The sequence below is a fragment of the Pogona vitticeps genome, chromosome 2 (assembly GCF_051106095.1).
Source record: "Pogona vitticeps strain Pit_001003342236 chromosome 2, PviZW2.1, whole genome shotgun sequence".
Classification (NCBI taxonomy): domain Eukaryota; kingdom Metazoa; phylum Chordata; class Lepidosauria; order Squamata; family Agamidae; genus Pogona; species Pogona vitticeps.
Window position 1 is genome coordinate 82,085,201 of NC_135784.1, and position 27,963 is coordinate 82,113,163.

A 27,963-nucleotide genomic window follows, 5' to 3' on the forward strand; every position below is an offset into this window, starting at 1 on the left:
TCTGATGTTTACCAATATATTCATCAATAAAACAATTCAACCCTTTAGCTGAAATAGCTCTAAATATTTTAGCATCCTGATTAATCAATGAAATCTGTCTATATGATCCCATATTTATTGGGTCCTTATCTGATTTCAAAATTAATACTTTCATTTACTGTTTCCAAGATCTTGGAAATTCTTCCTGCATTAATATTCTATTAAATAAATCCTTCAATTTGGATAATAGGAGATCTTTAAATGTCCTGTAATATTCTGGGCCTAATCCATCTGATCCTGGAAGCTTACCTATTTTAAGTTTATGTATACCCTCAGCTATCTCCTCTTCAGTTATTTCTTGTTCCATTTTTCCATATCTTCTCTTTGTACTTTTTCACAATATTATTTTTATATACTCATTAATGTTATCTATATATACCTTATTACTAATATATAGTCCTTTAAAAAATTCTTTATTACATCTAATACCTTTAACATTTTCAATCAACTTTGCTGCATTTTTTGCTTTTTTCACCTGCGTAAATCCTGCCAGAAATTTAGAGTTCTTATTACTTAATTCAAAATACTTTATTTTCAAATATATTAATTTTCTTTGAACTCTTTCTAATTGGAAACCTTCTAACTCTTTCTTTTAGCTTGCAATTATCTTGGTATCTCTAGATACTATAAAGAGCCTTTGTAATTCTTTTGTATTTTCCACAAACTGTATACTCGCTTTCTCCTTGCTGTTTCATTAACTTGTAAGATTTTTTTACACTCAGTCCTTCTGAATATAATCCTCGTGCCACAAACATTGTAGTTTCCCATATTAATCCAATAAGGGAAGTGATTTTTTAAAAAAAGATTCTGGTAGACTCATGACACAGTGGTTAAACTACTGTACTGCAGCCAAAACTGTGCTCACGATCTGGGGTTGAATCCCAGGTAGCCGGCTGAAAGTTGACTCAGCCTTCTATCCTTCTGAGGTTGGTAAAATGAATACTGTACCCAGTTTGCTGGGAAGGGGCAATGTGTAGCCTGCATAAACCATCCAGAGAGTGCTTTAAGCACTATGGGGCAGTATATAAGCAGTACACTTTGCTTTGCTTTTAGACGATTACTGAGGCACAAAGTGGGGGAGGAATTATATTTTTCTTTGGTTTGTCTGACTGGCCAGTTGAAAAACTGCCTGCAGTCAAATCTGTGAATACAGTTGTGTGCAATTTCTTGACCAGCCCTTTAAAATAAACCAAAGAACACATTTTTTAAAGTGATGCAGTACTTCAGTGATATCTATCCAGAGTATTTTAAAAAAATAAAATAAAACTTCCCTTGCCCCTCTGGTAAGGAGCAGAGAAAGTCTTCAATGTACTGGTATCTTGAAGTGGCTAGCTTTGTGAAGCTACCTTGTGATATTGGAAACAAGCAGACCAAAGTGGTCACAAGGCCAGATAGGTGGGATATAAATGAAATAAATAAAATAAATAAAAATAAATAAAATAGGGTTGTTTGAGTTCCAATATGCCATTTGGATGTGAGAATTGCAGCAAATGGCACATCGTACCTCTACCCATCCCCAGGCAACCCTATTTAGCTTGCAGCAGCCCACTCCAAAATAGTCAGTGTAGACAAGATCACAATTATCTCTGCTTCTCTATATCCTTTCAGTGTAATTCTGTAAATTAAAGAACTTACAGCAACTTGGAAAGAAGAAAAAATAGTGCAAAACTAAGAATATAGTGGACCCTTGACTTACAGACAGCTTGACTTACAGACTTTTAGAGTTACAGACTTCTCTGGCCGCAAAATTTAGGTTTGACTTGCAGACTGAGATTTGACTTACAGACCAGAAAAAACCCAAAATGGACCAAAAACGGCCTGTTACGGGATTAATCGGTTTTCAATGCACTGTAGGTCAATGGAGACTTGACTTACAGACTTTTTGACTTGAGAACCGCCTTCCAATACGGATTAAGTTCTCAAGTCAAGACCCCACTGCTAGCGGGGTCCCAAGAGCCATTTTATTTTTTTCTTCTGTGGGAACTTTGAAAATAGAAGAAAGACTTATAATGGCTATCAAAGATGGTTCTGGGAAAGTGAACACACTATCTTTCTTTAAGTCTGGCTTATATGTAGAAAAGAGGAACAAGGGGAAGTGAGTATGGAAACACTATACTGTATATAGGAGCAGCGTAGCAAGAGTGATCAGAAAATGCTTTTTGTCTAGTTCGCTGAGCTCTTAACTTTCCTGTCTCTCTATTTTAACTTCAGATAAGTACTGAGCTAAACATGACTGAAGAGGCTGAGCAGAAACAGAAAGCAAATTATGTTGATTTATTGTTCAAGGGGAAGGGAAAACATACCACCCTATATTTCTTTTGTAAGTTGTAACTACGGATATGTCAAGTGCAATGGAGCATGTTCTAAATGGTTGCATTATGTTGGGGATAGAGATACTAGGGTTAGCAGCCCAGACACCAGATTACTGGTTAATCGGTGCCAGGCAAGGAAAAGATGAGAAATGTCACTCAACTGGGAAACGCTATTTATAAAGCTAAACTGTAAATTCATGGAGAGAGAGAGGCATGAGTCTAGGGAATTCCTGGCAGCAAAGTGGATGAGGATGGTGATGAGGGAGATGAACGTCCAGTTTCTCAGCTGTAATTGCTAGAGCATATTACAGACAATGCAGCTTTGTGATGCAAAGTGACAATCAAGAGGCCACCCAACATGTGGCATTATACAAAGACTCCCTGTCTGAGGTTTAGTCTTTCCATGAGGCAGAACCAGGCCATTCCTTCAAGAAGGAGATACTGGCGCCTACAAGCTCCTCAGTTTAAACTGCCTGATTAAATCTGTGCTTGTGTGTTTACCATTCACACCAAGAAGGCAATTTCATGGTCAATATCCATGGGATTTGCTCTGCCTGTAAAATGGGGGAAACTCGAAGCTTTTCTTTTTCTGTCTGCAGGATGTACAAGGCTGAATCAAATTGGTCCAGCCGTTTTCCTGCCAAATCATTTTTTTCTCTGCCTGTATAGAGTTGCAACTTTTTTGTGCTGGGAGATTTCAACTGGGCTTTCCCCCCTGCAGATGCTGTTGTAAAGACAGGGGCATGTCTGTAGTGCCAGCATTCACCTCTTCTTCCCCAAGCCACTTGGGGTCCCCAGACTGAGAGTAAGGGAAATTCTACTTGGCTGAAAGTAAGGGAAATTCTACCTTGCTTGTTTGCAAACACCTGGTACATTTTTGTGCTGGCACATACCCCCTCTCTGGATCCTCCTAAACCATACCAGGGAACACTTGCAACTCTTGTCTCTCCCCTGCAACATCCTGGTATCTAGACAATACATTCACCAACCCCTCATGTGACTCTTTCCTGGCTACACATAAAAATCCTACCCCATCTGGGGGACTTCTGAGACAGTTCAGTTGGGGTTTCAACTTGTTACTTTCCAAGACATAATCTCTTGGGTAAAATGCATAATTGCCCCACAATTATAGTATGTGCTAAAACATTCAAGGAAAATGCTATTGATTTTAATGGAATTATAGATCATAAAATTATGGAGTTGGAAGGGGCTTGTAATCAAGGCATCCAATCCAATCCCCTGCTCAATGCAGGAATCCTAATCAAAAGGTTGTCTAATTGTCTCTTGAATGCCTCCAGTGTTGGAACACTCACCACCTCCAGAGGTAATCGATAGTTTACTTCTGGAGGTGGTGTCATTCAATAGTTAGGAAGTCTTCCCTGACATTAAGTGGAAATTTGGCTTCCTCTAACTTCAGCTCATTATCACTCTGGGATGATTAAAAACAAATCCTGTTCCTCCTCTGTATGACAATCTTTAAAGTATTTTATGAATGCTATCATATCTCCCCTCAGTCTTCTTTTCTCAAGGCTAACCAAACCCAGTCTTTCTTCACAGGGTTTGGTTTCCAGTCTCTTAAATGCAGCTGAAAGTGGGTCCCTTGAGCTTCCCCCTTGCCATGACCCAGTGACATGTAAGTGCACTAAAGCAGCGGTCCCCAACCTTGGGCCTCCAGATGTTTTTGGACTACAACTCCCAGAAGCTTTCACCACCACCTCTACTGGCCAGGATTTCTGGGAGCTGATGTCCAAGAACATCTGGAGGCCCAAGGTTGGGGAACCGCTGCACTAAAGGGCATTATGATGGGGTATTTCATTCAACTCCTGGGGTGACTCAGGAGCCATAGAATGTGAGTATTATTGTCCTTTCATATACAGAAGACTGAAATTGAAGGGTCACAAGTGGGCAGAAGGTGATGCAAGTTCATTTAACTGAACTGCAAGATCTCTTGACTCAGGCAATGTGTGAGAAGGATATACTATCTCCAACTTGAACTGGATTACAAAACTTCCTGTGGGCAAGGATGAAATATATTCAAAATGAATCTTATTAAGATAGCTAGACTGAAGACTGAGGCAACAAGGCAAAAGTGGATACTATTGTCTGAAAGAGCCCTATAGCGCAGTTTCATTTTGTCTACTTTACAGATCAGACTTATGGTCAGCCTATGCTAAATTGGGTCTTTGTTCAGCCTAATGTAACTCTGCTCCAACGTAGTAGTATTCAGACAAATATTTGTAATTAAAATGTGATTGCAACCCTTTCTGTTCTTGCATGGCACCAGGCATTAGAAAACAAAATGAGAATAGTACATTTTCTTCTGTCACTGCAGCCCTATTTTAGGGACAGTGCATCTGTTTCACTTCCATTCATCATGCCAAAAAAAAAAAAAAAAAAAAAAAAACCAACAACAAAAAACCTGTGAATAAGAGAGATATACCAGTCTTGGACTGGTTTTCGATTGGTTACTACTGTTGCACAGACTTTATGGTTTGTTGTATGTTTGGAGAGATGGAGAGCTGCTTAGTTGCCTGTGCGGAGAGAAAGAACCTTTGAGTTGAAAAGGAAGAATAGTCAAAAAACATTTGAAAAAGACATAACTTATGAACAGATGTTTATACGATACGTAATTGGAAAAGAGTGCCATCCTCCAGGTTCCATTCCATTCTGTATTCCTTAGTCCAATTACTTACTCTCCTGTTATCTAATCCAAGTCTCTGTTGGGGTCTATGCTTTGGAGTTCCTGTCTAGGAAGATTATGGTAACATAAACACCACCATTACTTATCAAAAAAGGAACTTTTATTGCAATGCTGTCTGCAGGAACAATTTGCTTTGCTCACATTTTCCCTAACCCAGACTTTGATAAGAAAGTGAAAGAACCCATGTGGAGTGTGTGCATGTATGTTTGTGGGGGGGGGGGGAGGCCGGTGGAAATGCAAAAGGAACCAGCATTTCCATTCCCCTACATCCACCACATGTATAGAGTATCTGCCAAATGAGGCTACTCTGATGAAGTAGCCTACTCCTCAGAAAGTCTTCTGTCAAATAAAAACATGTTGGTTTCAAACAACGTTTTGTGAGTTTTGCTGCAACAGACATACATTGTGATTGCTCCTTTTAAAATAATGCTGCAGCTCATTTTGCCATGATGTAATAGAATGAAATCTACTACCTTTGAAAAGGAAATCCTATCAATCCTATCCGAGTAGACATGGTCTAGAGGGGCGGGGTAAAAATCAAATAAATAAATAAATAAATAAATAAATAAATAAATAAATAAATTCTGTATTTAAACCAGACAAAAAAAGCAAAAAACCTAAGAATCGTTTCAAAAAGGCTTCAAATGATATTACACAAAGGATAAAGCTATTAATGCCTACTTTGATGGCTAGACAGCACATCCAGGATCAGGGACAATATCTCTCTCAGTATCAGCTGTGGGGGAACATGAGCAGGAGGGTGGACTCATGGTCTGCTTTAGGCCATCTCATAAGTCTCTGGCTGGCTACGATGGGAACAGAATGCTAGATGAGATAGCCTTGGTATAATCCAGCATAGGTCTTATAGGCACCTTTGGTAAGCAAAATACATATCTTTGTTCTCACTAAAATACAGTCAGTTCAGTCGAGTTTATATGAGTGTTATGATAATGTAGGTGAGGATCTGCAGCTAAGTGCAAATCTACATGCCAAAGTGCACTGGAGGTAGCTTATCCAGTGCACTTTCATGCTGGCTAGAACCATTTGTCTAGCAATTCTACTAAGATACGACTTAATTTCTAAAACCCATCATTCCAGCAGAAGTTAACCCCCTGTAAAACTCATTATGTGAATGGACCAGTACTGCTGGTCCATGACAGGAACTTTTTTTCCATATAAGCCATATCAATATGCCACATCACAGTCAGTCTAAAAAACTGAAACTTCCATTAGAACATTCCAGATCATTGTGCCTGCCAGTCTCAATATATTGCACATTTCAATGTGTCACTTCAAAGGTACAACTCTACAGCTTAGAGTATAGGTTTAATACCATTCACACTACTAAGGAAATTAATCTTGATTCTACTGCTTTTGAAGACAAGCCCAGACATTTCTTGTTGATAAATCTTGTCAATCACAGACTAAGGTATTATGAGGATCTAGGATGATTCAAGATAAACTGAACAATAATAGACACATTTTTAATATTAATGGCAATGTAAACTTAGCTTTACAAAAAGCCTCTGTATGGAGGCTGGCAATGGTTCAATTGCTTGCTGAAAATATATGGGCTACAATCATGCCTGACACAGGTAAATGTAAGATCCCACCAGTGCATTTAACAAGGCATTGCCCACCTACATAGGCATAGAATATATGCTTCTGCAAGAACATCCTGGATACCTCCTTGCATAAGGTTTGTAAAAGTAAAACTACTCTTGTTATGGCCACTGCACGAGCAGTTCAATTCAAATGCAATTCTGGCCATAGCTTACCCATAACACTGGATAGCAATGTTGGCAAAATGAAGGAAACAAAAACAAACAAACCAACAACTAAAATTCTGGTTCACATCAAAAGCATTTTCTGTGGCTTCTAGTGACATAAAGCCCACTAAATGCACTGCTAAGGACTGCTATACATCTTATAACTTTGCTTATTTTGGGACCAAGGCTTGTCGTGGGCTCAGCCTCACAACCTGCTTTTATTGCTTGGCCTAAGCCTTCGAAGAAATGGCAAAGTCTTTAGGCATATGTAGGTAAACAGAAGGTATTCAGGCATTGTGACTTGCAGACAACATTGGGGCTGGTTCATCTCATTTATCAAGTAAGCATTGTGTTTTTGATGATAAGGAGCACACTCCAATGGAGAAGTGAGATATATATGTGTTGCACAACTAAACACAGTATTTAATGCAACATATAAGACCTGCTGTTTCTATTCTATGGAGTACATACAGAGTTCCCTGCTCTACCTCTCTCAAGATGAGTTTATTCTGCACACCCTATTGTGCATGAGCAAATGTTATACCACATGCAAACAGCAGTCCAGAATCTACAGTGGACCCTCGACTTACGGACGGCTCGACTTACAGACTTTTCAAGTTACAGACTTCTCTGGCCGCAAAATTTAGATTCGACTTGCAGCCAGAGAATCGACTTACAGACCAGAAAAAAACCAAAATGGAACAAATATAGAATAAAAACTGCCAGTTATGGGATTAATCGGTTTTCAATGCATTGCAGGTCAATGGAGATTCGACCTACAGACTTTTCGACTTGCAGCCACCGTTCCAATACAGATTAATTCCGTAAGGAGAGGGTCCACTGTATGTTGCTGTCCATGCCAGTTAACCTGTGAATAGATCAATGTTCAATCTTAAGGATTTAAGACAAGATTCTGTTGAAGTCTGATTTTCAAAAGACTTCAAAAGAAAAAAATAGACTTCCTTACAATCACCCCTGTGCAACATTAACATGTTTTCAGTTCATTTACTGGCTACCTCTTAACATCAGTTTCTGGTGGAAGACTTTGTTCACATCAATACTCTTTGAAGACAAGGATGGGTGATACCTTTATTAGACCACTAAAACCTCACACACAGAAGCCAGGTTTTGACTTGCCACAAATCTTTGTCAGGCAGGACGTTACAGATTTGGGAGTAGTACAATATTCTTGTAAATATAATTTCAGAATTTTATATAATTTCATAATTTCAATCCTTCCTATCCCAAAATAGCCTTCTAAGTTTTCTTGGTATACACAGCATTCCCTCTTCAAAAAGTGAATGCTTAGAAATTGGACAAGAATGTTGAATTGGACAAATATGTATGTTCCAACAGATTTTAAACAACAGGCTGTAAAAAGAAGGTGCGCCAAACAAAATGATCCAAAATGTTTTTTCTATTTATCTGTAGCTAGCTGGTTCATATCTTTTACCAGAAGGCTGAAGTGATTTTGTGTTCAAACCTGCTGTTGTGTAATATAACAGAAAATGAAAGAAGGTTATCTCTCTTTCTTATGAGTTATAGATCTATCTTTTTTAAAGGCTCCAAAGAAATATACGTTGAAAAAACGCACAGGGAAGTTTATTTGAAGCAAAAGAACAGATATAAGAATTGTGGAAGCCACCTCCTTTTATGAGACTCCTATCTAGCTAGATTAATCTTTTAATTAGATCAGTGACTGGAGATAATTGGTTTTAATCAGGAAGGAAGGAAAATTTGTAACATGGCATACAAGTCTTTAGTGAGGAGTGCAGGAAAGCATAACTTGATCCTAGTACGTCTTGCAAAAGATACATACTGTACTAATTTTAACAACTAGCTACTCTCTCTTCCTTCCATCAAGTCAGTAGATAAAAATGGACTGAGAACCAGATTAAATGAAATCCTGGATGTTACTCTGTCATTATTTCGTAGTCGCTTAAAAAATCTGACAAAACTGCAGATGCACACCTGCAAATTTGATCAGAGGAGCAGCACCTCTATGTGTGTGCAGTGAGATAACTTCATGTCCACGTAGTCATGTCCACTGGGCCATTTTTCTTATCAAATTTACCCTCCTCAACTGAATTTCAAGCCATGACAAAGAAAAAAAATGATACAGACAGGTTTTGTATCTTTCTGTCTGAAAGTAAGAAAGCATCTGAGGAGAAATCTGATGTAGAAAAATTGTATTTTTTATTTTTATTTTTTATTTTATTTATTTATTGTCATTGTAAGTATATACACAGTACTGTATCCCCATACATTGAAATTCACAGACATCCAGAGACCAGACACATGCACACACATACAATTCCCCAAACACTCCCCACCAACTAAAAAAAAATCCCCCAACACTCCCCACCCACTAAAAAAAAAATCCCCCAACACTCCCCACCCACTAAAAGTCCCCCATTAAAAATACAAACATCTACACCACAGGCCAAGTAACACAGTCCAACTAACTATTCACTACTGGTGGTCTTTAAGCTCATTATTAAGTGCAATTATAGTTCTGGGATAAAAACTATTCAGAAAACGTGTGGTCCGAGTCTTAATTGTTCTATATCTTCTGCCAGACGGCAACAGTTCAAAAACGTTATAAGCAGGATGGGAAGAGTCTCTCAGGATGCTGTGTGACTTCCTCAGACAGCGGGATGTGAAGATGTCATCCAGGGTTGGTAGCTGGAGCCCGATGATATTCTGGGCAATTTTAATGGTTCTCTGTAGAGCTTTTTTGTCTGCTACAGAGCTACTCCCAAACCATGCCAGAATGCCACAGGTTAGGACACTCTCAATGGCGCTACGATAGTATGACAGAATTTAACTTGCCGAGCATTCTCAGGAAATACAGCCTCTTCTGTGCCTTCTTCACTAGCATGTTGGCATTTATAGTCCATGAGAGTGGTCTGGAAGAAGCAGTCAGTACCTCTTACCCTGTTTCAACCAGATCCTACCCCACAAATTCATATCAAGGTTTTAAAAAATGGTAGTGGAGATGCATATTGTGATGTGTAAACTAAACTGAAGATCACGATTTAGATGGTATCATAAGCATCTATGTGCCAACTATAAAATGTTAGCTGTATCAAAAATTGTTTTTCATACCTTTCAAAGATTACAGTGCAGTGATGTGAGTATCGTCATTACTAGTCTGTTACTTTCTTAAATTATGTCAGGTAAATCTTGGGCACAGGACTCCCTACATTTTATTCTAAGGGTCCACTTCTTACTTATGCTTCCATTTCTTTTCTGCTCAACTAATACCTCTGTTTTAGAGTTTCTTTCTACATTTCTGCTTTCATTCAGAATATTTTTCCCCAATCATTTCTGTCAAAAGTAATGCAACAGGTATTTATGACTACATACTGTACACCCACTCTACTCATGAATCAGACGTAGTTCTGCTAAGAGCAGAGTACTCTGGGGACTAGGAAAAAAGTGGTTTTACTTTTTCAATAGCAGGGAAGTCCATATAAATTATCTTCAGTGGCAATAAAGCAGGTAGCAAAGGGTTAATACCTTTTCCAATTGAAGTGGCAGAGCTAATAAAATTGCTATTACCTACCAGGAGAGATTTGGAGGATCCTCTATGTTTGGGGCTGAAACTTTGTTTTGAAAATACAAAAAGCAAAGGGAAGATGAATTGGCATGCTAGAAGAGGAGGAGAGGAAGAGGAACAGAAATATCCTTGCAATCATACAGCTAGCAAAAAGAAATAAAGTGGACTAGGGGAAATGCTTGTACATGGAGTACAATGGATTAACGGTATAAACCCATTTGAAACTTAACTCACAGGACACTGCAGAAATGACCCACCCACAAATGCAAGATAATTTTGGAAAGCGTGGTTCTGTTTACTTCCTCCTGATGAAGAAAGATACTGTATGCCAAGAAGGACAGAAATATACTTCTAAATACAGCAGCTTTGTTGGATATTTCAAAGAAGGGGAGAGAGCTTTTTTGGGATTCAAAATAGGGAAACAAAATGGTTTTGTTTTTTTTACTGAGACAGATCCACAATAAGAGGTCGATTTAAAATTCAGAGTTTATCTCAATAATTCAGCATCTTTGTTTTTGCATTTTAAAAGGCCTTTTCTTCCTTTAACCACTCTGAGGAGATCATTCACAACTCTGCTTGCTCGATGATTGGAAAAGGCTTTATGGTTTGTGGTGGTATTTCTTAATGAAGAGTCCAGGCCTGTTAGAACACCCTGTTGAAAGTGGAGTTACTACCTGTAGCGAACAGCCCTGCCCTCACCTGTCCATCACAGCTGAACAGTGGAGTTGGAGCCAATGAGAGGATGGAAGGTGGAGCCAAGGGGGGAGGGGGCTGGATATAAAGGCTGGTGTATGGACTATGAGGAGAGATTCTGTGAGTGAGAGACAGTGTGAAACTTAAAAGTGAACTCAGAGTGAGTTTGAGATCTGTAAGAACGCTGAATGGAACAGAGGGTTAATAGAGTTTTAAAGTTAAAGTGGAATTGACTTAAATACAAGTGATTAGCAACCCATGATTTACTTACTGATTAATAATACTATATGAACTTCCCTGATCTAATAAATGAGTTAGGTTTTCAAAGCACACTTGTCTCCTTGATTAAATGGTATTGAAGCAGCAATACCTGGTGGCAGCGAAGAAAGAAGAAGAGCGAGAACCTCGTGAAGACCTGAGGGAATAGGGGCTTCAGAGGAGATCGCCACACTACCCATTTTGTATGAGGCTGTGCACTGCTTGAACTTCAAGCATGAGGTCTACAGTCTGGACTCAGCATTCCTTTGGGATGCTGGCATGGTGAGTGTGACTATGGCCAGGACAACTCCTGTCCAGTTTTGCCTGATATAACAACTGTTCTTGTTTTTAAGAATACAAGTTAGGCCCTGGTCACAAATAACTCTGCCACATCGAAATGGTCAGTCCCTTTTCTTGAAGTCCTGAACCTGCTCACACATATCCACTTATAATGAGACAGCTACATTACAAAAGTACGGAAAAAGGTAAACTAAATATGAGATGGATTGACTCAGTAGAGAAAACCATAGCCTTCAGTTTGCAAGAACTGAGTAGGGATGTTAACAATAGGAGCTTTTGGAGGTCACTAATTCATAGGATGAAAATGTCAGAAGCAGGTTAATGGGATATAATAACACCACATTATAAAAATATGCATGTTAGTTGCTTTGATGGAGATGGTGTCATATTTTGTTCAGTCCATTACCTTCGTAGCAAAAAACACAAAAAAATCCACTGATTACTCCCTTCAGTTCAAATTCAATAAAATAATTGAAGTTAATAACCACGGCACAAAAGAAAGAGCACAACTGTTAAATAACATTTGATGCATCTTTCTGCTAAGAAGAAGAAGAAATACAACCATCCACACATAGAATGCCAAGAGGGGGCCTAATAAGCCATTTAGTCCAATTGTGTGCTCAGTGCTGGCAATCGAGAGTCCCAACATCCTTAACAGATTGCTGTCCAAACTCTCCTTGAGGACATTCAGAGAGGCAAAGTGCACCGCCCTGCTAAGAAACTGCCAACATTCCTGAACTGCTCTTGCTGCCATCGCATTTCTCCTATGGTCAGTTTTAAGCTACCCTCCAGGGACTTAAGCCAATTAAATCTGGTCCTGCTTTTGGAGTAACAGATAATAAAACTTAGTTCTCCCACCGCCATGTGACAACCCTTCAGTCCCCTTCTCCCCAAGTCTCCAGGCTAAACATACTCAGTTCCTTTAATGACTCCTGCAGGATATGTTTACTATACCCTCAGTCATCTCTTTTGCCCTTCTCCAAACTTATTGTAATTTGTCTCCATCCAATGGAAAAGCAAAGGCAAGGAGCTGACAAGGAGCTGCAACAACAAAAACAGTAGCAGATGCAGGAGAAGAATCTTCCAAACTTTTTGAGAAACAATGTATATATACTCAAGGGAGTTAGCGTGAAATAAAACTTTAGTATAAGTTTGGCATATATATCTATAATGATGTAGGTGGGGAGATATATATACTTGAAGAGAAGGGTGTTCTTTTACATAAAAAGTGAGGATGTGATTTAAAAAGAGCTGGAGTTTAACTCAAATAGATGATTGTGTATCTTTCTCAATGATGTTAGTATTTGATGATGTGATTACCTCAACTAGAATTCTCCCTTCACTTCTAGCCAATGCCAGGTTTTAAAAAATCTGTAATGACTTGCTCTATCAATGTTCTATGTAAACCTCAAATACCCCAAGGTCTCCTGCAATGTAATAAGCCACTGCTAATAACTGAAAATAGAAAACAGCAGGGAATTCACATTCTCTCAGCATGAGACCAGATATTTTATTCAATGAATACACTCATTACACTGATTGGTTAATGGAACATATGTGCAGAATTAGCATATTAAGAAGAAGAAGCTGGACTTCTATTTTCCTAGTTGTTTAGAGGCAAGGCTATATAATACACATATAAATAACTTAAATATCTGTAAAGATTCTCAGTCATCCAGGTGAGGTTATCTGGAAGTTGAGTCATGGCAACTGGACTTCTTACTTATTAGGTTGAAATGTTTTGCTACTCATCCAAGCAGCTTCTTCAGTCTGAGGAGAGCTGGCAGGAGACCCCTAACATGTCTTCCACGTTGTGGAGGATCTATCCGCAATCACCCCCATCTAACAAGCCTATTCAAATCAGGGGAAAGTGAAACCAGCATGGAAGGTACAAGCTAAGTATTCCCTAGATGGTTTGTCTTACTACAGACCGAAGGCACTAATGGTTCTGTTGTTTTGCTTGTAATATATAATAGGGGTTCCAAAGTTTTGAGATGCTGGTATTTCTTCTTACAAGTTCTTTTTCCTGGTAAGTCATGTGCAAGAATTTGATAGACAGGAACTGTATTTCCCATGTGCATATTTGATAGTATTCCTATTAAAAGAACTCTGGCATTCACCTATTCCATTAGCAGCAATATAAAAAAAAATCCAATTTGCTATATGACAGTCATGAGATTTTTTAAAATTCTGTAGACATGGTGAACATAAATCTGTATTGTTTCATCCATACAAAGGGTACTCCCAATGATTTCATTCCCATCAACAATGAAAAATAATTCAGAACTCAAGATATTTTTATGGCACCTGGCATGGCTACCTCCTAAAATATTCCACATTCTTCTGCATTGTCCCCATGACAGTTCGTTCGTTCATTTGTTCATTCTTTCTTTCTGCAAAGTCAGGTGTGCATCCAATTAAGACATTACAAACCATGCTGGAACTTTCAAGTCTGAAAGATGTTGTGCCAATCACCCTGCTTTGGCTCAGGTACAAGATTATTTGCATGTACCAATGAGAGCTGTTGGGAGGCGGAGCCAGAGAAACTAGAAGGGAGGGGTGAGTCAGAGTCTAGTTAGTTCAGTGAGAGACAGAGTTTTGAGGGTAGGTAGTTTGGGTTTGAGGTAGAGAGAGAATTTAAGGAGTGAATAGTCAGAGTGTTATCTGAATTAGTTAAGATAGAAAAGGTTAAAGTAAAATACTGAAGCGAATGTGCTTAAGAACTACAGTGGTGCCTCGCTTAGCGATGAGGTTTTTGGAGCGATTTTGCGCTCCGTTTAGCAATGTTCCCTATGGGGAAATTTCGCATAGTGATGTTTGGGACCTTGCCTCGCTTAGCGATGACAGTTTAGCTCCCTCTGTTTCGCTTAGCGATGTCCATTTTTGCTATTTTAAGTGTGTCTTAAAATGTTCAAAAACTGTTTTAAATGGTTGGGATCGTTAGTGCACCTTGTAAAACCTTTGCAAACTTAATTTGGCTTTGTTCAGACTCTTCGTTAATTTTTGATGAATTTCCCCCCCCCCATTGGAATTCCAATTGGGGGGGGGAAATTCATCAAAAATTAACGAAGAGTCAGAACAAAGCCAAATTAAGTTTGCAAAGGTTTTACAAGGTGCACTAACGATCCCAACCATTTAAAACAGTTTTTGAACATTTTAAGACACACTTAAAATAGCAAAAACGGACCTGTCAGAACCATTGGAATGCACTGAATAGGCTTCAATGCATTCCAATGGGGGAAACATTGTTTCGCTTAGCGATGTTTCTTATGGCGATTTTCGCTTAAGGACGGTAATCCGTTCCCATTGGAACGGATTATCCAGTTTTCAATACATTCCTATGGGAAATGGTGTTTCGCTTAGCGATGTTTTCCCATAGCGATGTTTTTTTGGGAACCAATTAACATCATTAAGCGAGGCACCACTGTATTCCTAAAACAACCTGTAATCAATAAACCTGTCTCTTTTAAAAAGTTCAGTACTGAATGGACCTCAATCTTTAATAGGAAATATAGTAATGACTTTGAGAAAGAGATCAACTGGTGACAGCGTGTTAAAGGGCATGTTGGGATACCTTCGTGAGCTCTGTGTTTGGTGAAACAAACAGGGGCCATGGGGTAAATGTCACAGATGTGTATTAAAAGGAAAAACTATTTGAGACATATATGTATGGACATATAAAACAGCAAATACATACCCTTCACTTTGGTACAGTACTGTAAATTTTCTGCATGACAGTAAAGAAGCCTAATATATAATCTGTTTTTCAAATAAAAGCACCATTTGCCCTGTTAAAGTATTATGAATGAAGGAGGGGACTAGTTCCATCACCCTCTGTCACTACTTCTCACACAAAGACTGACTTTCTGAAAAGGTGGTCTTCTTCTATTCAAAATTTTCTAAGGTCCTGGATCACATGTGTGAATCTGAAATTCCACTCACGTAATAGGTTTTCTTCTGCAGAAGCTCACTCTTCACATGAAAAGAGCTGCAGTAGTGCTGATGAAGGGACTAGCATGTTCCCACTCCTCATCTACTTATTACCCCTATATTCATAATGATTAATAGGGCTGCTGCCTCAAAGCTAATGCAGTATATAAAACACTATGCTTCCTATATCTCTAAACATTGCTCCAGTTAATCTCTACAGACTAAAATGCCAGAAATCCAAAAATTCTGACTTGCTTCAGTGGAAGCCCACTATTACTGCCATAAATACCTCATATGTTGATTTTTCAAAATTGGATTGCCTCAGGTAAGTCTTCCTCTATTCTTTTTCTCTCTGTATTTGTCTGCTTAAAATCCTGTACATACATGAAATCAGTAACATACAAAGGAATATGAGGCAGCACTGTGATAATATGTCAGAATGAATAGAAGAAATTTGTATATTACGTCAGTTGGTCAAAAGTTAAACAATTGCAATTATTTGGTTCAATATTTCATAATGTTCTAATATGAGAAATAGGTGTGTCATGCCTCTTAAATGGATTAAAAACTGGCCAACAGATCTCAAAACTTTGTCTGGATGCCATACAGAGGCAGTCTGGACCTCAGCCAGGGCAGCCTGAACATTAATCCTCTTCTCTTTTGACACTGATACCATGGCAAAAGCCCGACTACTAATCTATCCTGGATGTTTTCCTTTGGAGCAAAGAAGAGTCATGAAGCAAATTGCGGCTAAACTTGTCAGAGCTGGTACAGCATCCATCTCCAACCAACATATGTACTGTATTTCATCATCCTGTGATGTAGCTTTTCAGACTAAATACAATTCCCAGAATGTCAAAATGTTTCTTTTGATTTATCTGGCTTCAAAAAACACAAGAAAACACTATAAGTGAAGGTGGAGGTCCATCAAAGAGGCTGGATGAAGCACATGCCTGCCACACTGGGCAACAATGGAAATAAGGAACCAGATCATTACCTTAGTAATAGGCATAGCTTGATATGGAATGTGGTTGGGCAATCTCAGTGGACCAGAGGGCAATTTTTCAAACTTATCAGCAGTCTTGAGTGTTATACTCAAGGGAAGGGCTAAAGGGGCTAATCTGCATACTTATGTTTATGTAAAGATTATTGCAATGGGTTTTTCAAAACTAAAATACAGGTTTAACTAGGAAAAATGTTTTTAACTGAGTTAGTCCCACTTTCACCCTCTAGTGGCCAAGTTTTTTTTTTTAAAATTGCTTTTTAAAACAGATGATGGGCTTCTTCAAAAACTGGCAAATTGTGCCCGATGCTCCTCATTGGGCACAAAGAGACATTCTGAGGAAAAGCCCCCTTTTAAAACTTTTTTTAAAATTGGAAGATGGGGAACTGGGAGAGCAGGAATACTGTTACTCAAGCATAGCACAGAAGCTATAGGTAGTCAGAAATACAAAACGTAGAAGTGTACTCGTCAACAGGTATCTGTACTGATACAGGCCAATAACAGGATTTGCATAAGCTAATTATTGTCAGCTAATGACACAGTTCACATTCACGCTGTGCAGACCTGGTTTTGCTAGTGCTTATCATACTATATTCAACCTTCTTGTATACACCATCTTGCAGAAATGTCACAGCTCACATCAATTCCACGTTCTGTGCTCTCTTTGTTCCTCTTGACTCCTCTCCTTTTCCTGTTGTTTGTTTCCCTTCTCTCTTTTTTCCCTTCCTCTGTTGTTTCCGCCTACTGTCTATAGTTAGATTGTAAGCTCCTTGGGCAGCTTCTGTGTTTTTTGACTATGCTGCTCTGCAGAGTTCTGTGTATACTCTGTGGGTATAAGACATTGGGAAGTAACTGTACATAAGAACATAAGAAGAGCCGTGCTGGATCAGGCCAAGGGTCCATCTAGTCCAGCTTCCTGTATCTCACAGTGGCCACACTAGATGCCTCTGGGAGCACATGAGACAACCAGATACCTGTCTCCTGATAGGTACCCCCTACATCTGGCATCTGGAAGTACCTTCCTTTTAAGCCTGGAGATTATACATCCCCATCATGGCTTGTAACCTGTGATGTCCAATCCCCTTTTAAAGGCATCTAGGCCGGATGCCATCACCACATCCTGTGGCAAGGAGTTCCACAGACTAACAATACACTGGGTAAAGAAATATTTTCTTTTAGATGCTTTAGATAACATTTACTATACGTTAGGAATCTATTTAATTATTATTGGTATAAAATACAAAGTTGGTCAGTTAAACTGTCTCAAAATTATATAGATTTGAAACTAGAATTGCTTTTATTAGGTATTTTACTAGAAGATTTTGAGAACATTGTATACTATGAGAGCAATATTATGATAGTAGCCAATATTGTACACTAAAATACACATATAATTGGTTCAAATGCTTAAAATGTATAGATTTTGAAGAAACAATTAAGAAGACACTAAGACGCAAAAACAAATTCTTATAAGCAACCCATGTAACACGATATTTAACAAGCACGAACTGAATGTAGATATAATGAAAAATTAATAAAATGTTAATTTAAAAAATATTTTTGTCTGATCTCATTCTCCCAACACTCAATTTGAGTGGATGTCCTCTGGTTCTGGTATTGTGTGAGAGGGAAAAGAGCTTCCCTCTATCCACTATATCCATCCCCTGCTGACCTCTGCTCCACATGTCCCCCATGAAGTGCACCTTACGCCCCTGTGCTCACAAAAGATGTCATGGATCCCCTCCCTCACAGAGTCATAGAGCGAGGGCAGCACTCTAGAACTGAGGGTTCTCTGTGAGGAGGGGTTGTACCAGGGGACAAAAAAATGCAGCAACCGGCAGAAGGCTGGGGCTTCCATGGTGGAGAATGGAAGTCTGAGCAGGGCGATCATCTTGGCGATGTAATGAAGTTCTTTGTAACAAAGTTGGGTTACTAGTTTCATTAACTGAAGTTGCATAATCTTCAAATAGGAAGATAATTCCTTAATAGACAGTTTCCAAGCCTGTTGCAGAATCTTTTTTTATTGGTGAAATATCCTCCAAGTTGTCTACTTGATTTATTATATGTCTGTAGGCTGCACTGACTTGTTGTGACATAGCAAGAGATTGTGACACATTGGCAGTCTGCTTCTCTCAACATTAGTAACTGAGTCATGAACCATGGTTGGTTAATATTACATCTGATCTGTCCTTTTCACCTTGATGATTGTACGTTGAATGAGTGGGAATGGGGGGGAACATGTACATTGGATATCCGTTCCACAGGATGGTAAAGGCATCACCTTGAGAATGTTTCATTTTGCTTGCCCACTAATAGTACTTCTTGCATTTCCTCTTCTTGTAAGAAGCAAGCATGTGTCATTTGCCCATTAGTGTTGTATAAATTTGTTGAGTCAGTTCACAACTCAAAGAATCTGCTTTTTATTGTCCTCTCCTGTGGCATGGATTGCTATTGGAAAAACTTGTTTTGGGAAGGCCCAAAGGAATGGAGAGAATAGTAATGATTGATAGTCTGGTAGATTGTTTACTTATGTGAAAAATTTGTAGATTGTTTACTTATGTGATTTCCCTTTTTAACTTAATTAAATAAGTGGATATAAGAATACTCTTTCATTCTCTGGAATTTTACCCTTTTCCCATCCTTATTCATCCCTTCCTTATTCCCTTGTACCCACACCCCAACACTTACCCTTACTGAAAATGAATAAAAACTTTTTTTTAAAGGGAAAAACTTGCTTTGTAATTCCCACAGTCGTATTGTCAGATAAAGAAGGTTCATTGATTTTGTTCTTCCTAGTCTGTTTGCACAATACATTGCTGTTGTATTTTCAACTGTTGTTTAAACAACTTTTCAAAGTATCATATTCTTGAATGCTCTTGAAGCTTAGAATATTGCAGGGAGTTCCAAGAAATGGAAGAGTATTCCCATTTGCAAGTATTGCTTCTTCATCCACCAGAGTAATTGTTTTTGAGGCATGGAGACACAGCAAGTTTTTTGAAGAATGGATCCCTCCTTTTCTCATGATTGAGGAGGTAATATGCCTGTAAGAGCCTGATTCTTAACCTAGAATCACTTATTACTGCTGTTGTCAATGCCTATGTAAAACACTTTGAATCAAATGTATAGTTGCTAATTGTGGAGACACACATTTTCATTGCAGTATGTATTATATTGTTCAGTCATTTAAGTATGGAAAAGTGGTGATGCCATTGGTTTTGAGAAAAGTTGCTAATGGCACCATACATTTTATGAATACTCTTGGAGCTGTTGTCATATCAAATGGAAGTACTTTGAATTGGTAAATTTGTCAGCCAAAAACAAAATGGAGAAAGTGTTAGTCTTCCTGTCATATCGAGATATTTAAATGCAAACCATCTCTTTGCTTCAGTAATGGTAAGTGTGTCTGTAAAGTACCATCTGAAACCTTTTTGGTGTTATATATTTGTTAACTCTTCTCAGGTCCAGAACTGATCTTTGACCACTATCCTTTTTCAGTACTGTAAAATACCAGGACTAACAATCATTGTCCTTTCATTTCCTGGGTATCCATAATATGGGACCTTTTTCTAGTAAGGTTGCTACCTCCTCTTTAAGTACTTTCAAAGGTTTGGTTATTCAGATATGACCTGCAGGAGGACATCTGTTGTACTCTATTGTGTAACCATGAGTTATGATGGTAAAAACCCATCAATTGGAGGTGATTGCATGCTGGGTACTTAGCACTATGGTCCTAGTGATGTATTTGGAGCTTTGGAGATTGGTGAGCAGGTTGTAAAATTGCTGTTATTCTCAATATCTGTTGAGTCAAACATGCTGTTTGCTATTTTTATCTGTTTTCTTTGTCACAGTTGATGTTTGTACTTATATTTTGTTTGAGGATTGTAGTGTTGTGACGTATTATGTTCAGGAAGTTTTGACCTATTAGTCAGTGACCTAAATTGTTGCTACTGATAATTCCTTTTCCAGTATGGTTTGCAACAGAAGGTGTCTATCTCCGGACTAGATCAGATGGAAAACTCTTTAATCTCTCTAGACTGAGAGCAAAGACCAAAGTCCAACTGAAATGCATGCGGGACTTCCTCTTCGCAGATGATGCAGCCATTGTTGCCCACTCTGCTGAAGACCTCCAACAACTCATGAATCGTTTCAGCAAGGCCTGCCAAGACTTTGGACTAACAATCAGCCTGAAGAAAACACAAGTCATGGGCTAGGGCGTGGACTCACCTCCCTCTATTACCATCTCAACACAAGAATTGGAGGTTGTTCATGACTTTGTGTACCTTGGCTCAACTACCTCTGACACCCTCTCTCTAGATGTCGAGCTGGATAAACGCATTGGCAAAACAGGCAACATGTTCTCTAGACTCACAAAGAGAGTATGGCTCAATAAGAAGCTGACGACACATACGAAGATCCAGGTCTATAGAGCCTGTGTCCTGAGCACACTCCTGTACTGCAGTGAGTCCTGGATCCTTTGTGCACGGCAGGAGAGGAAGCTGAACACCTTCCATATGCGTTGCCTCCGACGGATTTTCGGTATCACCTGGCAGGACAAAGTTCCAAACAGAGCAGTCCTAGAACGAGCTGGAATTTTCAGCATGTATACATTACTGAAACAGCGACATCTACGTTGGCTTGGGCATGTCGCGAGAATGGCTGATGGTCGGATTCCAAAGGATCTCCTGTATGGAGAATTAATGCAGGGAAACCGCCCCAGAGGGAGACCACAGCTGCGATACAAGGATATCTGCAAGCGGGATCTGAAGGCCTTAGGAATGGACCTCAACAGATGGGAAACCCTGACATCTGAGCGTTCAGCCTGGAGGCAGGCGTTGCATCACGGCCTCTCCCAATTTGAAGAGATCCTTGTCCAGCAGGCCGAGGCAAAGAGGAAGTCACAAAAGCAGCAAAATCAAGGAGCTGGACAGGGAACAGATTGGACTTGTCTTCAGTGTGGAAGAGATTGTCACTCTCGAATTGGCTTCCTTAGCCACACTAGACGCTGTTCCAAGTCCCCCATACATAGCACTTCACCATAGTCTTTCGAGACTGAAGGTTGCCTAACCTAACCTATGGTTTGAATTGCTGATTTACTGAGTGTTGTGTATTAAAGCTCATTATTCACTTTTTGTGAAGATCCTGCATGAAATCATCTGTTTAGGTATGAAAGAGGCCTTTTTTGTCAAATGGAAGGTCCCCTATATACAATCTGGAATATTCCAACATTCCTGCAGATCTTTACCATGCCTGTCTCCTTAAAATCACAGCTGCTGCCATATTCTTTGTAGCACAATCAGCCACATGGCAGGCCAAGTAAATTTGATGAGCTGCCAAAGAGTAAACTTCCTGCTGGAAATAAAGGGCAAGTGATTGCTTGTCATCAAGCAGGCTTGTTATTGAAGGTTGAAATTTCTCCCAAATAAATTGGTGATGTGTCCCCATAATTGCCTGGTAGTTCAATATTCTCATATGTAATGCAGCAGAAGAATAAATTTTCCATCCCAACAGATCTAACTTACTTCTCTCTTTATTTGCTGATTTTGCCCGAGGTCTATCTCTACACTTTGCCTAAATAGTTCCCACTATTATAAATTGTGTGCTTAAATAAAAAGTTCATCCCCTTCTCTTGAACCCTATAGAGGTTTTCCATTTGTTTAGAGATTGGAGGCATTGTTAACAGATTTTTTCAAGGCTGGGTGATGAGGTTAATTAGTGCCTGTAGCACTGCCATTTTTACTGGTATATTTTTCTTTCTTTCTTTCTTGTTTTCTTTTTCCTTTCTTCTTCTTTTGAGTACTCTTGAACATATGGCATCTTTTAATGAATGTATTGGTTTAGATACTATAGTTGCAGTTGCAAAAATTTAGTCATTCTTTTGACTATATAATTGTAAGATGAAAAGTCCTCAGATGGAGCGAGAGGTGCATTATCCTGTATATCTAAGCCAGGGGACGATAGTATAGGTGTTTCTGAATTATCATCTAGTTCTTCCTCGGAATCCAAAGTTTCATTATCTGTTTCTTTATTTTTGGTGCTCCTCCAATACTTAAATATAAATTGACTTCACAGTCGCTAACTGGCACTGAGATGGTAGTATAAGTACAAAATTTGGATTTGGAGGGTGGTAACTGAACCATATCTGACAATATCTGTTGTTTGTTGTTGATTTCGTAACAGTGGATTTTGACATTGTAGCTTTATGATTTTCAAAAAGAGGGTAGATTGAAGTGTTGCTTGTATGCCTTTGAGGCAATTTCGATATTGTATGAGAGGGTGATAAATCATGCACTGATAGAGATTTTGGTCATTCTGTACTTTGCTTTCATTTGCATGGGGAAAGTGTTCTTGATTTTGAGTGTCTTTCTGACTGCTAACTTTTCCCTCTACATATGGGCTTCTTCTGTCACAATATGATGGAGATGGGTCCCTCAACCATGGTCTGCTGTCCCTGGAAGGGGAGTGCCAAGCTACATTCTTATAGAGATATGGAGGCAAGCAGAAGAATAGCACATGAAATACTGCAGTACAATAATGAAAGTCAATAGATGGTAAATGAGTCAATGAGTTCAACCCCTGCATCACATTCATCTGTGACACAATTTTAAACTAGATCTTAATTGTGATCGGCAGCCTCTCCATTGAGGCACAAATTTATGAAAACATGTATGATCTGGAACCGGAGATTGTGAACTTGACCTCAGCTGGGAGCTCGATTGCTGTGGGCATCACAACATCATCCTCTGATATTAAGAGTTGGTATTAAGAATTTTGGTGACAAAAGCGGGAGGCTCTCTATAGATGGGCTATGGAGTTCCCCATTTGTTATTGAACCAACAGTCTGAGACTCACTCTGTTGGTCTATTACAAGCTCCACGGACTGCACCTGAAGTGGTAATGTCTTAGGCTTTTGAAAATATTTTTTCTGTTTATCTGATTTGGTATCAGATGAACTTTTCTTTCCTTAGAATGCAAGTCAGACTTCAATTTTGATTTTGATAATTTTGAGGCCATCACCAATGTTGAAGGCTTGATGTTAGAGTCCACTGAAATAGAGGATTGCTCTTTATGTGATAAATCCTTTTCTGTAGGTTCCATTAATTTTTTACCTTTTAAAAATCTAATTTGATTTAGATTTTTTTTGGCTAGGCTTTCTTTAGTCAGGCTATCTGTTGCTTTAAGGGATTTTTTAAACAGAAACTATTTTAGCCATTGATGTTTTTGTAAAAGTCAGTTTACTAAAACCTTTACTGAATTGCTCAGACTCTCACTACGTGTACTTCACTTAAATACAAGAAACACTGGTTGTGACCATCAACTTGTGGAATTCTAGACCCACAGCAGATCCTATGCATCAAAGAAGAGTAGTGGAACAGGAATGTGTACATGGAGCCAGTGCTCTTCAACAATTTAATTAATGACTTAGATCAGGGTGTGTAGGAAATGCTAATCAAATTTGCAGATGACACAAAATTGGGTGGAATAGCCTGGAAGACAGAAACAACATTCTAAATGATTTAGATAGGCTTAAACACAGGGCTCAAAGCATGGTACCTAGGAAAAAAGAATCAAACACATAGTTACAAGATAGGAGATACAGGTGAGAAGAATCTTTAAATTGTCGTTGATAACAAGCTAAATACAGTGGTGCCTCGCTTAACGAGCGCACCGTAGAACGACGAATCCGCATAGCGAGGGGTTTTTTCGATCGCAACTGCGATCGCGAAGCGATGGCCCCAATAGGCGAAACTCGCATAGTGCAGGTCGGTAAGCGTTTCGCTTACCGACCTGTGCTTTGCGACCCGCGGATCAGCTGTTCGGCAGCTCCAAAATGGCCGCCGGAAGCCCCGAAATGGCCGCGCGCAGTGTTTTTGCGCCCTCGGTAAGCGAGGGGAGGGCGCGAAAATGGCTGCCGGCCATAGGAAAACATTGCTGAACGGTGAGTTTTCGGCTCATTTGGACCCAATGGGTTTTCTTGATCCGTTCAGCGATGTTTTCACATAGCGAGGGTTAATCCGGAACGGATTAACCTCGCTATGCGAGGCACCACTGTATAAGCCAACAGTGTGATGTGGCTGCAAAAAAGGCAAATGAAAATTCAGGCTGCATTAATAGAAGTATAGTCTTCAAATCTCACAAGGTACTAGTTTTCCTTTATTTGGAACTGGTGAGGCCTCATGTTGAGTAGTGTGTCCAGTTCTGGACACTGCACTTCAAAAAAGATGTTGACAAATTGGAACAAGTTCAGAGGATGACAACAAGGATGATTAGAGAACTGGAAACCAAGCCCTATGAAGAAAAACTGAAAGAACTAGGCATGTTTAGCCTTGAGAAAAGAAGACTGAGGGGAGATATGACAGCACTTTCCAACCACATGAAAGGTAGTCATGCAGACAAGGAACAGGATCTGTTCTATATCATCCCATAGTGCAGGACACATAACAATGGGCCCAAACTACAGAACCAAGATTTAGGTTGAATATCAGGAAAAATGTCTTAACGTTTAGAGCTGTACAACTATGGAACAAATTACCTTGGAAGATCATGAACGCTCCAACTCTGGAGGCATTCAAGAGAAAATTGGACAACCATCAGTCTGATGTTTTGATTTGGACTTCTGCATTGAGCAGGGGGGTTGGACTCAACGGCCTTATAGGCCCCTTCCAACTCAATTATTCTTTGATTCTCTAATTCTGTGTAGCCCAATAAGCTTATTATCCAATATTAGAAAATTATATTCTAAATATCTCTTGAAAAAACTCTCCACGTGGGCTGCTGACAAGGATCTTCCTGGAAAGGAACAGACAGGCTTTCGTGCCGGAGCATCCACTCTGGATCATATCTTTTTGCTGACTTTTCTTGCTGAAAAATACACAATCCACAACAAAACCAAACTTTTTGTTGCCTTTGTGGACCTCCAAGGGGCATTTGACTCTGTCAACAGAGATCTACTATGGAAAAAACTTTCCAACTGGAGTATTGATCCACGGCTGCTATTTTTGCTCCGCCAATTACACTCCCATAATTCCTGTCAGGTTTGTTTACCTGACTCCAACAATCTTACCGAAAAAATTCCAATTTTCAAAGGTCTTGGCCCCTTTATTATTTAATTTATTTTTAGCTGATCTCCCCTCTTTTCTTTCCCCTTGCAATCAGTCGGCTCCAGCCCTTAATGGTGTTCCCTTATCTATACTCCTGTATGCTGATGATACAGTGCTGATGTCTCGTACTAAATCAGGACTTCGTCACACTTTACTTAAATTTCAGAATTTCTGTGATCTTAATGATCTATCCATTAACCCCAATAAAACCCAAATTTTGGTTTTTACCCACTCCTGGTCCCCTACATCTTGGACAATGGGATCTTCTTCCTACCGTCAAGTTTACTCTTATAAGTATCTGGGTCTTCATATTCATCACAAACTCAGCTGGACATTTCATTAAAAAACTGCCATTTCTTCAATCTCTCCCCAATTAAAAGCTATTTCTAAATTTCATTATTCTTCCGGAAACCAATATATCCCAGCAGCCATTCAGATTTTTCAGACTAAGATTCTTTCTCATTTGCTGGACAGTGTGCCTATATGGATACACTCGGCTAATTTGGATATTGATCAAGTTGCAGCAACGTTTTTTCGCAGAATATTAGGAGTTCCTAACTTAATTCGGCTTTCCACTATTTCTTTAGAATTGGGCATCCACCTACCTTCCACAACTGCCTGGTTACTTACATTTAAATTTTGGCTCTGTCTTTTTTTAAATTCACATTCTGGATCCCTGATATATGATTTATTGTGTGATTCTTACTCCTTTTCTTGGTTCCAGCTTATTGAAAAGAAACTCTCTTCTCTTCTCAAATCCCTGGAATCTTTGGTAGATATGAATCTCACCAGGGCTTATTCCATAATCAAGGACAAGCTCTGTCACGCCGAATTCAATCACCTATGCAATAACCTTAACCCTGTATGTTCCCCTCTCTCTGTTGGATTTTTTCCATCTCAGGATCACTCTCCCAAATATTTCCACTCCCTAGTAAATCCACATCTAAGAAGAGCTTTTATATTAGCCCATTTTAACATTTTTCCTTCAGCCAACCATGCCGGTCGATTTCTCAATATATCTCGTGAAAAAAGACTTTGTTTTTTTTTTGCTTAGAGACGCCTGACACCCTAGTTCATATACTGTTTCAATGCCCTGCTCATTCCCACCTCCGATTTTTTTTCTTGAACCTTGGATTTCTTATTTTTCCAATTCTCCTGAGACAATTCTTTCCATTTTCATGGGCGATGAATGTAATGCCCTGACTGCTGCTGTTGCAGGTTTCTTATCTGCAATTCTGAAATTGTCCCCTGCTTCTCGCTCCTAATTTGTGAAATTTGTGTAATTTTACTTTTCCTATTTTGCTTGTGTTGTTGTTACTTGTAAATGCCATTAAAGGTTTCAGAACAGATGTAGCATCTCATGCACGCACCAAGCTAACCGGTTGCTCTCAAGTATGGTGGGAGATGCTATCCTGTTGCCTGTGTTAGTACCAGCCTAATCAGTTTCCATATATGGAATGAAAGTGTGGAGCCATTTTGATCTTTGCCTTAAAGGAAAGTGTCTTGGGCCACTTCTCTTTTCAAGTGCCAACACAGTGCTTCTTTGTCACCATCCTGGTCTAAAAATCAAGCAGATCAGACTGGATTCCCATTCCCAGCAATCAGTTCAGCACTACTCTCCATCTCAGGCTTAAAACATATGTTACAAGAAATGTGTCTTTCCTATACTTCTAACATTTTTTTAGGTCTTTGGCTATGGAGCCAAAGGTTGGGAGTTCAATTCCCCACTGTGCCTCTTTTACATGGGCTAGACTTGATGATCCATAGGATCCCTACCAGCTATGCAGTACTATGATTCTGAATTATCATTATGAATTTTCTCCTCAGCAATGTTATCGCCTTTGTTATGCATGTCTCCAAAATTAGTCATTGTTTACATTCCAGTGAGATAATTCTGATCATGCCAAAGAAAGGACTGTTTTGTCTTCTAATGTATTGTCCCAGTCACACTTTTTTGCCATTTGTGGGAGCACTCTTTCTAGAAAAGAATCATAGTCTCTTAGTGAAGTACTTAGAGACCACTACAATGAAGATTAGTGCTGAAGAACCAATGAGCTAGGTTATAATACTAAACTGCCTGTGTGAGCAGGAGAGAGACTTAACTCTTCTGCCTATATGAGATGAGGAAGTAGGCCATAACATTACATGACATCCCCTACTCTGGCCAGGATAAAGTCAGCTTTCCCCTAACATAGATCACTGTTATGAACTCCATATAGATGTTTTTTTGCCTTTACAGACTCTTGTAGCTGCAGTATATGCAGATACAGTAGTCCTATTTATTGTTTCAGAGCACAT

General features: G+C 39.2%; 1 protein-coding gene across 4 annotated transcripts in view; it reads right to left on the bottom strand.

The window, feature by feature from the left end:
- Positions 1-27,963, bottom strand: part of BSN (bassoon presynaptic cytomatrix protein) — a 344,713-nt gene that overhangs the window by 149,997 nt on the left and 166,753 nt on the right. The gene's annotated exons all lie outside the window — the stretch shown is intronic.